This window comes from Castor canadensis, chromosome 1 (assembly GCF_047511655.1).
Source record: "Castor canadensis chromosome 1, mCasCan1.hap1v2, whole genome shotgun sequence".
Classification (NCBI taxonomy): Eukaryota; Metazoa; Chordata; class Mammalia; order Rodentia; family Castoridae; genus Castor; species Castor canadensis.
Window position 1 is genome coordinate 50,777,997 of NC_133386.1, and position 13,806 is coordinate 50,791,802.

A 13,806-nucleotide genomic window follows, 5' to 3' on the forward strand; every position below is an offset into this window, starting at 1 on the left:
CTGACAGGCAAAACCAATCTAAGGAAAATCCAGGCTTATCAATTGATAAGCTAGGGAGTGGTTAGTTACTTGTTAAGGATTATACAGGATGTCTGTAAGAATTACATGACTGCCAGGCACTGGTGGCTCATGCCTGTAATCCTAGCTACTCAGGAGGCAGAGATCAGGAGGACCGCAGTTCAAAACCAGCCAGGCAAATAGTTCAAAAGACCCTATCTCAAAAAAAATTGATCACAAAAAAGGGCTGGTGGAGTGGCTTAAGGTGTAGGCCCTGAGTTTAAACTCCAGCACCGAAAATAAAAAGAAAGAGGAAGAATTACGTGGACAAACAGTTCTCACCTGAGATTGGAGGAAGCAAGTCTCAGGAGAGAATTGTGGCCTGTAAGACATCTCAAAAGATATTTATTACATCGTGGAAAATGTAATTTTAAACATGCAAATTAAAACAAGAATGAGCACCAAATCAAAATTACAAGAATATCCAAGTAAGGAAAATAGGCAAGTGAGAAAGGTGTTCTTATAAACTGCTCCATGCAGGAGAGCTGCTGTCTAGGAAGAAGGGGAACCCCTGGCTAACATGAGCCGTGAACACCAGGTGTCCTCCAGTGTATAGAAAACTTCCCACAAGTGGAAGCCAGGTCCTGCAGAACCTGTGGTCTGGGGCGGGGGAGGGGGAAGGGAGCTGGTGAAATGGCTCCAGCCCTCAGGTGGATGGTTCAGAAGTCACACTCAGCAAAGGAGTTGCTCCCCCATTTCTGTCTACTAATGGCCTCCAGTCAGTCCATCTTTGTCTTCTTACCCCACAATCAATCCACCTAATCCCTTTGGATTTATCTTCAGGATGTATAGAGCCTCTAGCTCGTTCTTACATTTCATCTAAAACAGCATCAGTCTTCACATGGATTAGAGTAGCTCCCGATCGGTCTCCCTGCTTCCACCTCGGTCTCTTCTGAAAAAGAAACACAGATCATGGTGGTCCTCAGCTCCAACCTGTCCTATCTCCCTCAGGAAAAGACATGGTCTTGCAATGGCCTCCACTATCTGCCCCATGACCCATTCCTCTAATCCTCCCTCTGATCTCATCTACTCTGAATCCTCCCCTCTCACTCAGTCAGCCTTACTGGGCCTTCTCACACTTTCTGGATTTTCTTACTGAACTTTGAAAACCGCCAGGCCCAGAACCACCACAGGACCTCCTCACTCCCCTATCACTTTCCTGGAACATTCTTCCCTGGACTACCTGCAGGCTAGATCCCTCACCTCAGGAGGGCTTTGCTCAAATGCCCCCTTCTCAGTAAAACCTTCTGAAACCACACTATTTACAGTCACAAAGCCCTCCCACCGACAACACTCCACCCCTTCCAGTCTTCACTTCTCCCCATAGCTTGTCACCATGAGAAATATGGGAAAGCAGAGTTCTTAAAGTTTATTCTGAACACCTGACAGTGTTTTAGTTAGCTTATTAATAAGGAAACTAGAAGAAAGACAACCACTGAGTAGAAGAGTGTCCAAATAAGCAGATTTATATATAGTTAGTTGGGGAAAAAGAATATTGAAATGAGACTGCTAAATTAGATACAAAAGTAGTTAATGTTCTAAAGGGCAATACAACCGTAACCTTCAAATTAGTTTATTTACAAGGAAACACACATACCTGCAAAAAAGACATCACTACATCATGTCAGTTTTCTGAGGGTTTTATCCAAATTTACAAGCCTATAAAACACCTGGGCCCTTGTTAGTTAACATTTTATCTCCTAGCTGGGTGTGGTGGTACATATCTGTAATCCCAGCTACTCCGGAGGCAGAGATCAGTATATCAAGGTTCAGGGCCAGCCCAGGCAAAAAGTTAGTGAAACCTCCATTGCAACAAACAAACTAGGTTCGATGCTGTGTGCTTGTAATCTCAACTATGTGAAGGCATAGGTAGGAGGACCTTAATCTGAGGCCAACCCCAGGCAAAATCATAAGACTCTATCTGAAAAATAATCAAAAAGAGGCTCAAGCTTTACAGCATCTGCCTAGCAAGAGTGAGGCCTTCCATTCAAACCCCAGTAGTGCAAATAATTAGTTAATTAAAATTTTAAAAAATTCATCTCCCTGAGAGTCAGAGGTTGTGGGACATATAAAATGTTTTCTCATCAAACTAAAGAAAGCAGTCATGACTCAGGTTTATTTCTAAGAAATGAGTAAGAAGGTAGTATAACTGAATCAATGAATTGCCACATTCATTTTTTGAATGGTACTACCTGGCTATCAGTAGTGGACAAGGGTATTGTCTTACTTTCTATTTAGATCTACAAAGCTCACTTTCAGGTGCATATTAGGCCTGAGTGGTCAACTGTTTTCCTGGATTTAATTATCACTGAAAAACTTTATACTAGTCATAACTTACAATTATCTGCATATTTTTCAAATTGTTAGATTCTGGACTAAAGCTGAACGAAGTTGAGTCAAGGGAAGTATTTTGAATTGGACCTTTAGTTTGTTAATTTTAGGTTGACTCATCGTCCTTATTGTTTGTTCTGGAAATCCCATTTTTTTAAATCTTTGGGTGGAGAACAATTGTTGCTACTCCTACTCACAATATTTTATTAAACATGGGACATAGGCTGATGGAATTTTCCAAATGTGACCTCTCATTTTTCTCTGACCTCTCCTGGAACATCCATGTCTTGATGTTGTCCTTGAACAACTTGTCTTGAGGTTGACTAAGTCCTTTCCATCCATGAGCAGGAACTGAAGGATCTGAACAAAAAATATGGAATGACTGTGACACTTCTAATTGGACAAGGAAATAAAAGTAAGGGGTGACATCTTAGCGCAGTGAAATACCCTACAGAGATACAACTACATCAATACTCAAAGTATTCTGACAACAGAAGCAATGAAACCTTTGAAAACAGAAGGGAGAAGACTTGATGTACAATATGGCAGTCAGAAGTTCAGGACTGGAGTCAGACTGTCCGACTCATGGCCCAGCTCCATCACTTACCTGCCTGTGGAATCAGTGCAGGGCAAATCATTTCACTTCTCTAGGTGTCAATGTTCTCAGCTGCGAGGGTCTATGTCCTTGGCTGTAATATATCTGGTGGGCACATGCAATATATGTAATGTGCTTACAACCTTACCTAACGTATTGAAGGAGTTAAGTGAATGTTAATTATTCACAGTTATTTGTAAGTGATAAAGAAAATAATTCAGACAATTTAATTGTGAACAAGCATCAATACGCTCTTGCAATCATGCATATAAGGGAAAAGGCCCACTTTAGGCCATGCCAGGGATATTTTAAAGGAACAGAGAATGGTGAAAATATCATTGTTAAGTGCAAATTTTTTTAAATGACTGGTTAAAAGTCTCTAAACTTTTCTGACAATCAGCTGAGAGTCAATGGAGTGATTGAGTCTCTGATTTCCTCAACCACAACCTCATCCCATTAAAATTCAGCAGAAATTTCCTAAGTGTGGGGTTTTCTCCGCCCCCCACCCCCAAAGAAGGTTGATGGATTTTTATCACACAGAAGAAAAGTTCTGGGCCAGACCAGGTTTGGAACAACTTCTATTATGGAAAAGAGGAGTTCTATATTGTACACCACCTCACTATTTTCTCGGAAGTTTCTCTAATGGGAGGGTGGTGATGAGTCATATTATCATCCTAAAATTACAGGAGTGAGGCCTTCCTCTCATAATAGACCCAGTTAATGTGATTAGGTCATAGAACATGACAATAGACAAGTATAAAAAGGAGTGTTATTCATAATAAACAGTCAAGTGATATCATGGAAAAATACAAGCTTGGAGCCAAGCAGACTTATGGCCAAATCCTGGTTTGGCCAAGTTACTTAACCTGTCTCCCTTTACTTATCTGAAAATAGGGATATCTGCCTCATAGGGCTATTGTGGGTGAGGTAAGAAAAAATATACCAAATATACAATACAGTGCTGATGCATAATATAAACTCATAATATAGACTCATTATACATAATATAATATAAAGTGTTGATACATTAATATAAAGATAATATTAATTTTCCCTTTTCCCTTCTTTCTACATCTATACCCACATTGCTGCTAGAGCCAGAATCTTCACATTTTGATCTCAAATAGTACCTGTTAATTCTCCAGGCTAGAGTTACCACACACCCGTTTCCTACATTTATTTGGAATTCCAGGAGGGAAGCCGATTTAGCTGTACTGAGCCTCTCCCATGCACTGCAAATGTACACACTAATCACAAGAACCTAAAACCTCATGTCAAGGGGGTTGTCTTCTAACAGTCCCAACGTGTTCAGTCATCAGAGTTCCAGAACAATGGGATTCCAGATGTGGCTGGGATAATGGCTGAGATTCTCCCTTACCTCTGGGCCATGCTTTATAATCTGGCTTATGCCAACATCCAGAATAGCTCCATCAGCTCTTGGCATGCATCCTCTTACCCCCAACCACAGGACTCACCTGCTCTCATGCTTTAGACTAGAGGCAAACACAGGGTGGTGTGTGGATTATAGGAGAGGAGGTAGAGAAGGACTTCTCGTGTGTGTGTGTGTGTGTGTGTGTGTGTGAGACTGCTGATTGAACCCAGGTTCTCATGCTTGCTAGGCACGTACTCTACCACTTGAGCTATGTCTACAACTAAGAAGGAATTATTTATTGGAAGCAGTCCACCCACTATGCTCAACTCCAGAATAAATCTTTATTGAGCATTTTCTCTGAATTTGAACTATGTCCAAGAAGGAGAGAAAATACAAACTTGATTCCTATTAGCTTTTAAGCCAATTGAACAGAGGAGCCTCTCTTCCCCATCTCATTCTCTGTTATATGTGTATATATTTGCACATAATGGAATAAATGAATAAATTAGTGAAAAGTTATCCTTAGCCAACTTAATATACACAAAAGTTGTGATTCTTATCAGATGAAATATCAGGATACCAGAAAAGGTAGTTTATTGTGCAAGGGAAGATAATAAAATGCACACATTGTCAAAATTAGAGATTGGGTTCCAATCAATAAAATGAGACTCAATAAAGAAAAACAAAGTGGTTTCCATATCGGCAAATATGCAGCAAGCTGAGTGTTAGGATCATTGGTCTGGCTAAGCCAAGGAGTCATTAATGTTTTGGAAGTCCACAGGGTCCCCGCTGCAATACACCAGGGTGGGTTGGACTAGGTATGGAGGAATCTTAGTGGAAGGCCAAGGAGGCATGTGTTTATTACTCTTGCCTTGGCCTTCACTGAATACAAACCTAGTGGGGATAGTAAGCATATTCTTCTTCAAGTTCCAAAGTTCAAAATCAATGCAAACTAATCAAAGAAGTTTCAGAGACAAATGAGAACTATTAAATTTTTGAAAAATAAGTCTTATGAGAAAATACAGTTAAGATGGCCTGTATTTGGCTTGTAAGAAAAGAGACCAGGGGGAGCCATAAGTCTCTAAGTATATAAAGTTATGTTTCAAAGAAGACAAAATGATTTATTCTCTGCATACCCAGTGGAGAGTTAAAATAATAAAGGCATGGTGCCCACATTGCTTTGTGAGCACAGATAAGTCTATAGAATAGGCAATGAGAACAATCACTGACATGGTCTGTTCCACATTGGACTTTATAAGGCTGGCCCACATTCAATGTATTGCTCAAATCCTTGCTTTTCCCCCACCAGCATAAACAAAAACTACCCCACAGAAAACTTTGAAGGAGGAAACAAAACCACATTCTTTCATCTAGAAGATATCAAAATAAAAATGTTACATTTATGAAAGAGCGAAATGGTAGGGGTGCTATTACTACCATGTTGGTTCCCTGCTATTTCTGTGTGAATGGGTTGGTGATGTCTTTGTGCACTGGGGTAAATGGGGTTGTCTATCCTTTGTGTACTATGTACACGTAATATGATTGTAGGCCTGGAACCTGGATTAGTTGTACTAAGAAGAAAAAGGGGATCTTTTATAGTAATGCAGGACAACATGGCTTTCTTCTGGGCCGTTTCACAGTTTTTAACAGATATTCATTCCATAGACAGAACCATAAACACTATGAAATTCCTGATGGCTTTTGTACAGCATCTTGAGCCAGCTCCCCAGATCCTGGCCTCCTCCTCACCCTTAGCAAATCTCTCTATTCTGCATCTTCATTCTCTGACTTATAGCCTCATACCTAATTTTCCAAGCCCTCTTCCTGGTTCCCCAAAGAATAATCACGAGTAGTCTCTGCTTGGCTCTTATTTCAGTCTCAATGCTTTGTTTTGGATCTCCTTTTATTCCACACCAGTCACCCTTACCTCTCCTCACTTCAAAATCAAATTCCTAAATCTCAGACCTGGTCATGAGTCCCAGAACCTCCACTCCAGGGAAGCAATTTGGTTAAGTCTTGGTCACTCTCCCTCATGAGGTCACATTGACTATGGAAATTCAGGAGCGCCAACCCTTCAAACTGCCACACTATAAGGCTGTGAGGAAAGGAGAGGAAGGCCTTTTTCCCACAACCAGGCAAAAGCACTAAGTCTGTCTCTGTTAGGCATGCTCACAAACAATATGCCCACAGCAAGGGTCAGACATGGGCAAGAATCATTTATTTCAGAGATGGCAAGCAGGAGCCCACTCATGTGCCAGCTCTCATTGATAGTGGCCACTGGGAGTGTTGAGTTGAGAATGGTCTACCACTTTATCTGAACACTGAAAGAAAAGTTCTATGACTATGAGCATCACCTCCTCTGGGCTTAGGATGAGAACTGGACAAGGTTGAGTCATCCCCGTCCTAGAGGGCTATGCAGCATCAATCAAATACCTTCTCAGTACATGAGAAATGTGAAGAGTATATGAGCTACAGTCAGAAGCCAAGTAAGGGTCCAAATACAAGGAGGTCATACCACCTCCAAAATGTAGCTGGACAATGATGAAAATTTTATGCAATCTAAAAATTCCATGTATATTTATTTCCTAGGCAAGGGCTGTATCGAGTGTGGGCAGACCCGAGGCTGCCATGGAGTTGGGTGGTTATACCTGAATGGGGGTGAGGGGGCGGATCCAGCTTGAGAAACAAGGAAGCCCAGCAGCTCCTGACACAGGAAGCCCCTGTGCTGACACAGAAATGGTGGCATTGTCAGGCTGGGCTAGTGGAGAAGTTAAACAGGGGTCTTGGGACTTCTTGGGCTAACAGAAGCTGACAACTAGGAAGGCACAGCAGAAACAAGGGATTTGGTGCTATCTACCTGGTTGCAGAATGAAAGCTTAGGAACCTGGAAAAAAGCAGAGATGAGAGAATCTGAGGTGTTGTTTTGCAGGAGCTAAGCACCTGGAAGCCAGAAAGAGATAGGAACGAGTGGGTCTTAACAGCCAAAGCAAGCAAGGGCCAGAACCCAGGGAAAAGGTAGAATGAGAGCAGCAGTGGCTATCGCAACACAAGTACCAAGTACCAAAGGTATGGTTTATTTGCCACATAATCCCAAGTAACAAATAGTCTCAAACCAAGGGATCCCACTGAGCACACTTGACAGACCCAGCAGCAGTGGGTGAAGGAAAAGTGGTTCTAAAACCACTTCAGGACCCAGCCTGAGAGGCACCAGTCTCTGGGCCATGAGCTCACTTACTCATTCAAAAGCATGTTTTGCAAGCAACTGCACTGCACCAGGAGCTGAGAGGTAACAAAGCACAAGCTTGGGCCCTGGAGGAACACAAAGTCAAGCAGGAAACAGGCAGTGATTCTCCATAGCGAATGTGTTTAGTGCTACAATGAAGGAAAACCCAGGGAGCAGCGGGAGCAAAAAGTGGCCGAATCCACAGCTCACTGAATCACTGAATGAAGGAGCCAGGCTAACAAAGACTTAGTCATGGTGTCGGGCCTTGCTCTAAATGCTTTGCACACTCCAACTCATCTCATCCTCCAAGAGAGGAACTGTGTTACCACCATTCACAAATAAAGAAACCAAGGTTCAGAAACATTAGGTAACCTGATCAGAGTCCCACAGCTAGTAAGTGGCAGAGCCACAGTTCAAATCTTCGTGGTCTGCTCACAGTGCCTATTCCTCACTGCCTCTTAATGGAAGGTTAGAATTAGACCTACAAGAGCACCCTTAAAAGATGCCTTGTGGCTAAAATGCATCTTGGAAGACATCGAGTCCAAGCGGCACATGGGGTGGGAATACTGGGGCTAATGCCTTCAAGAATCTTGAATTCCTACATTAAGTTATGAACTCTCTGAGAAGCAGAAGCACCCCACTCTTCTCTCAAGAGGTAACATGCCATGGACAGAATAAATGGACAGGCAGCAAGACTATGACTTAATCTGTAATAAAAAGAAATTAAGGATGATAGATCAGGGGACTGAGGGCTATCATCCCAATACAAAATCACAATTTCTTGCCCAATTTCCAGATGTGAACCAGTTTGTGGACCTGGAACCTATGAACTGAAAGAAATGGTGAGTCCTTAAGTGAAAGGACCTGTACATCATAGAAAGTATACCAAGTAATAACTCCTCTTTGTTTCCCCAAACATCTATACTGGCTATTCAGACAGGCACACTGGGGCAAGGGGACAGATATCCAGACATTCTGAGGTGTGTTGGACACTGGAATTGATAACAGTAGACTCAAAGCATCACCATGATCCTTCTGTTAGAAGGAGGACATAGGGGACCCAGATAATAAATGGAGATAACTTGGCCCAGTTCTGGCTCACGGAGGGCATACTGAATCCATGGATCCATCCAATGGTCACTTCCACAGGCCCAAAAGTATAATTGGATACATATACATCTATACTGATTCCTTGGATAGCAGGTACAGCCAAGTAAAGGCCTCTGAAACTTCCCCTCCTACCCAGTCCAAAGTAGTAAATCAAAAGTAATAGAGCTTCTTGAAGGAATGGCAGAAAGTAATGTGACCCTTAAAAACCTGAAGGATGCAAGCTTATCTCCATTTAATTCACCAGTCTGGCCCCAGCACAAACAAGTAAGGTGGGTTCTGAAGGATGACAGTGGTTGACTGCCACCCAACCATGCCCAAAGACAAATAGAGCTGCCACACTAGATATGCTAATCTTTGCAGATAAACATAGCATTGGGTACATGGAATGCAGCTACTGCTCTGGCAAAGGCATTCTTTCCAATCCTGTCAGGAACACATATGCTATGTACTGACTGAGGGCTATGTTAACACTCTCATGCTTTGTCATAATCAAGTCTAAAAAGAAAAAAATGGACTGGCTGGACAACCCAGAGAATGACATACTGATCCATTGGATTGGATAAGCTAGGTTTTGGCTAGTATATCGCAGGCCTAGGTGAGCCACGTGCATTCAGGAAGGTGAGAGCCAAACCCTCTGAAGATTCAGGAACCCACCACATCACTAAAAATCTTAGAGGTCTAGTGGTTTAGGGAATGCTAGGTCATCCACTCCAAAATAAAGGATAAATTATTGCATCTTGTGTATCCTGCCAACAAAGAAGGTCTAGAATGCCTGGTCCCAGTGGTGAGTGCTCAAGACACATTCAAATCTCTCATCATCTGTGGGGACCAGCAGGCACTGGACGTTAAGAATGTTGCTGAGCTGAGCACCTGTGGCTCACACCTGCAATCCTAGCTACTTAGGAGGCTGAGATTAGGAGGATCACTGTTGAGGCCAGCCTGGGCAAATATTTTGTGAAACCCCCATCTCCAAAATAACCAGAACAAAATGGACTGGCTCAAACCATAGAGCGCCTGCTTTGCAAGCATGAAGTCTTGAGTTCAAACCCCAGTCTCAACAACAAATACCCTGAAAACTATTGCTACTCAGAAATGACTACCAATCATTTCACTACAAACAGAAATGAGGGCAAACTATCTAATTCAAGTGCATTCCTAACTCACTTCCCAATACTAGACTCCCAAAAGGCTTAGGCTGCTCTCTGACACTACCCAACATGACAGGAAGTTGGAGTTCAAACAAAAGATTTCTGAAATCTGCCCAAGTGAACGCATTACAAGGGTCCCTACCGGATCCTTGGAAGGGGTTCATATAGGTGAAGGGTCCTGGGTACCATTCATGTCTAGATCAATTCACTCATGGCCAGGAGCCCAGTGCAGGAACTGGCAGATGAGACTGGAGGAAGGAGCAGAATGGGAGAGTTTATGCAATCTCTACAGCCTCTTTTCTGTCCCTCTATAAATGTTCTCACCCTGTGACAATTGCCAAGGGTTTTTTGTTTGTAGACTTTATCAAACAAGGTTCCATCAAATTCACTTGTAATGAGAAACAGTTGGTAAAGGACAGCCCTGAGAGAGAAATCAGCTCTTCTTCCTCATCCAAAAAGAGAGTAATGCAGACCAAAAGTTTGCCCCTTAGCTTCTGCTTTGGTAGGAATTAGAAATATCTGGATATTCTTGCTACAGTCTAAAAGTCAAGAGCCTTAGACCGGGCACAGGAACTCGCTGCTTCATGTTTCCTCATCTAGAAATCGATGATATTTACTACTGAGTGACTGTGAGATGAATGGCATTATTGAACTGCAAAATATTCCTATTATTGCTTTTCCTCTTTTCTCTCAAGGGGCAAGATGAATTTATGACATTGTAATTGTTTCCATGGCAGCAAATCCTATTGTCCCAAACAGGGGACTTCATGACTTCATGGCTGGATTGAGAAAAGAGGGAAATCAGATTGGGAGTGAGAAGTTTGCTCAAGCGTAAATATCTTCCAGGATCGCAGGGGGAATGTTGCAAATTACACACAGGCAAAATTGCTTCGGGTTTAACTGTTCTTTCCCAAGTTCATCCCTGCGAACAGCCCCTTCTCCAGGCATGTAATTTGTGTAATGATGCCTCTGTGCTTGAATTCGCAGAAGGGTAATGGCGAGGCTCATCTATTTGGAACGCTTCAGCAATGCTAATTCTAACTGCTTTGCAGTAAATACCTGGGTGTCCATTGTAAGCAGCTTTGTTTGGTTTTTCTGTGTGTGTGTGTGTGTGTGTGTGTGCTCCCTCAAGTTTTAGCTCCACAAATTTATTTTAAATTAACCAATTTCCAGACAAAAATTAGGCTTTTGTCATCTGAAAAAAATCTGTCAGGATCTGTCTTTCCTCACTAGAAGCATCTGCTTTGCTTATTTAGGTTCCTATTGACTTTATCCTCATATTTCCAGAGTCTGTCATTAGTTTCTTTCTATTGCCTGAGAAGAAAGCAAAATGTCCTTCTAATTTTGGACCTACTTAAATTGACCTCTGATTCATTTATCCTTGTACAACAAACAATGACTTGGGGTTTTTAAACTCCATTCTCTTCTCTCTCTCCTTTTCTCCTTCTCTCCCTTCCACTCTCTTCCCTCCACCCCTTTCTTTATATCCAAGCATCTCCAGTACCTCCACCAATAATTACATTTCCAGAATCTTCAATTCTGCTGACTCATAAACTTCTTGCCAGCCTCCCCACCCGGGAGCACCCATGGTTTCTCCTTCCATGCTGGGTGGCTCTGTTCTCCTGTCCCGGTCACAGTGATCCTTTTCTACTTTTGTTCTGAGAACTGAGCCTTGTGTAGACAAGAAGTCGCTCCTCAATACGACTCCATAGGAAGCCAGGGTGATACCAGCTTTGTGTGACAACTTTGGTGGATGGCAGCAAAGTACTTCTGAGAAGGTATTTCGAGGATGTGTTTAACATCTACGGGCAGTTGACTTTGAGTGAAGGAAATGACCTGCCATAACACTGGGTCACCTTGCCTAATCATTTGAGGGCCTGAAGAGCAAAAACTGACGCTTCCCAATGAAGAAGAAATTCTGCCCTAATGCTGAAACACCAACTCCCACCTGAGCTCTGGCTTTCATGTGGGGCTTTTGTATCTGCCAGACTCCTGCAATCACATGAGGCACTCTTTAACATAAATGTGAGTGTGCGTGTGTGTCTGTACTGCTCACCAGGGCCCTGATTAACACAAGTATGTAAGGAACACACTAGACGTTCAATGACATGTTGACCGCTGTGCTGTGGGAAATTCAAAGCATGCATAAGAAGAGGTTCATTTCCCCAAAGACCTTACAGCTCATTGGATAATCAAGATTAATTGTACCTGAAGCAACAGGGACATTCTTTTTTTTAAATTAGGCCAGGTGCAGTGGTTCAAATATGTACTCCCAGCTACTTGGGAGATAGAAGGATTGGGGTTTGAAGCAAAAAAAGTTAGCAAGACCCATCTCAACAAAAAAGATAGGCATGATGGTATAAATCTGTAATCCCAGCTACACAGGAATCATAGGTAGGAAGCTTGCAGTCTGAGGCTAGCCTAGGGCAAAAAACAATCAAGACCCTACCTGAAGAATAATCTAAAGCAAAAAGGGCTGAAGGTGTAGCTCTAGTGGTAGAGCACCTGCTTAACAAACACAAGGCCCTGTGTTCAAACTCCAGTATGGCAAAAAAATAAAAGTGAATAACTTAAAAAAAACATTGTTTAGCTATTCCATGTAGATGCCCAGGAGTTGAGAAGAAAAGGTCGATGAAAGCTGGAAAGGTCAGGGAATATTCCATGGAAGAAGTGAGTGTTGAAGCCAGGCTTTGATAACTCACCCTTCTAACTACTATGGAGGCTGATATTGGGAGGATTGGGGTTTGAGGCCAGCCTGGGCAAAAGAAATTCACAAGACCCCATCTCAACAGAAAGAAAAAGCTGAGCATAATGGCTCACACCTGTCATCCCAGCAATGGAGGGAGGGAATCCTGAAACAGGAGGGTCTTTGTCCAGGCTGGGCCTGAGCCAAAAGTGAGACCCTATCTCAAACATAACCAGAGCTTGGGGAGTGGCTCAAGTGTAGAGCATCTGTCTAGCAAGTGTGAAAGCCTGAGTTCAAACCCCAGTACCACCAAAAAGAGAAAGAAAAAGTGAGTGTTGAGCTGGCACCGGGCAAGGGAAGCCAAGGAGACAGAGGCAGGGAGGCAGGGGTCAGCGCAGTCTGGCCACAGGACTTGGAGGTAACTGATCTGCCTAGGACCAGATGCATTTGGACAGCTGGGAAAGCCAGGTGGAGGGGCAGACTGAGATGGCCTTGTGACAGAGTTGGACATGGCAAAAGAGACCTTAGAGAGGCAGAGAACTTAGAGGTCGACCAAAGTTCAAGTATGTCACCTAAGCACCCTTGGTGAGTTAGTGGGAGACCAGGAAGCCAAGTTTCTTAATCCCGTGCCTAACCTTATCTCCACGACACCATTCTGCCTCTGTATAGAATAGAGAGAGGATATCATGAAAGTGGCATCACAGAGAGCTTTGTTTATTTCCTATTTGAGGCAGGTTCTCTCTATATAGCCCAGGCGGGCCTTGAACTTTCAATTCTCCTGCCTCAGTCTCCCAAGTGCTGGGATTACAGGTGCATGCCACCATGCTCAGCTCTAGAGAGAATTTGTTTTGTTAGTGGATTACAGAGCTGGAAGAAGTTAGAGAGAGGAGGACCTCAGGTTGCGAGATGAGGGCCACTGCTAGGGGAAAAAAATTGATCGCAGGAAGAGGGAGGATAGTAGTCACATCTTTTCAGCCTAATTACAAATTCCTTGAAGGCAGATTGGGATTCTTTATACCTCATCACCTGCAAGGCACTTAGCACAGTGTTTTGCAAATACTAAGCAATAAACCACAAATAGTTCCTTATTTGAAAAAAATTATGTGGGGAAAAAATACAGGAGTTGGTGCTGGTTGGGGGAAAAAGAGGATTTTCTCTTTTTTCTTTTTTTAATTATCATATTATTGTTGTACTGGGGGTACACTATGACATTTGCAAAAGTTCTTACAATATGTCATAGTTGGATTCACCCCTCCATCATTCTCCTTTATCCTCCTCCTCCCA

The 13,806-nt window shown here is 42.8% G+C and overlaps 1 long non-coding RNA gene across 2 annotated transcripts in view; it reads right to left on the minus strand.

Annotated features, from left to right (window-relative positions):
* Window positions 1-383: 383 nt before the first annotated feature.
* Window positions 384-13,806, minus strand: part of LOC141420739 (uncharacterized) — an 84,047-nt gene continuing 70,624 nt past the window's right edge. For both annotated transcript variants that reach the window (XR_012445299.1, XR_012445300.1), the window contains exons 5-6: window positions 2,655-2,748; window positions 384-949 (exon numbers count right to left, since the gene is read on the minus strand). This is a non-coding gene — a long non-coding RNA (uncharacterized lncRNA). The remainder of the gene's footprint in view (window positions 950-2,654; window positions 2,749-13,806) is intronic.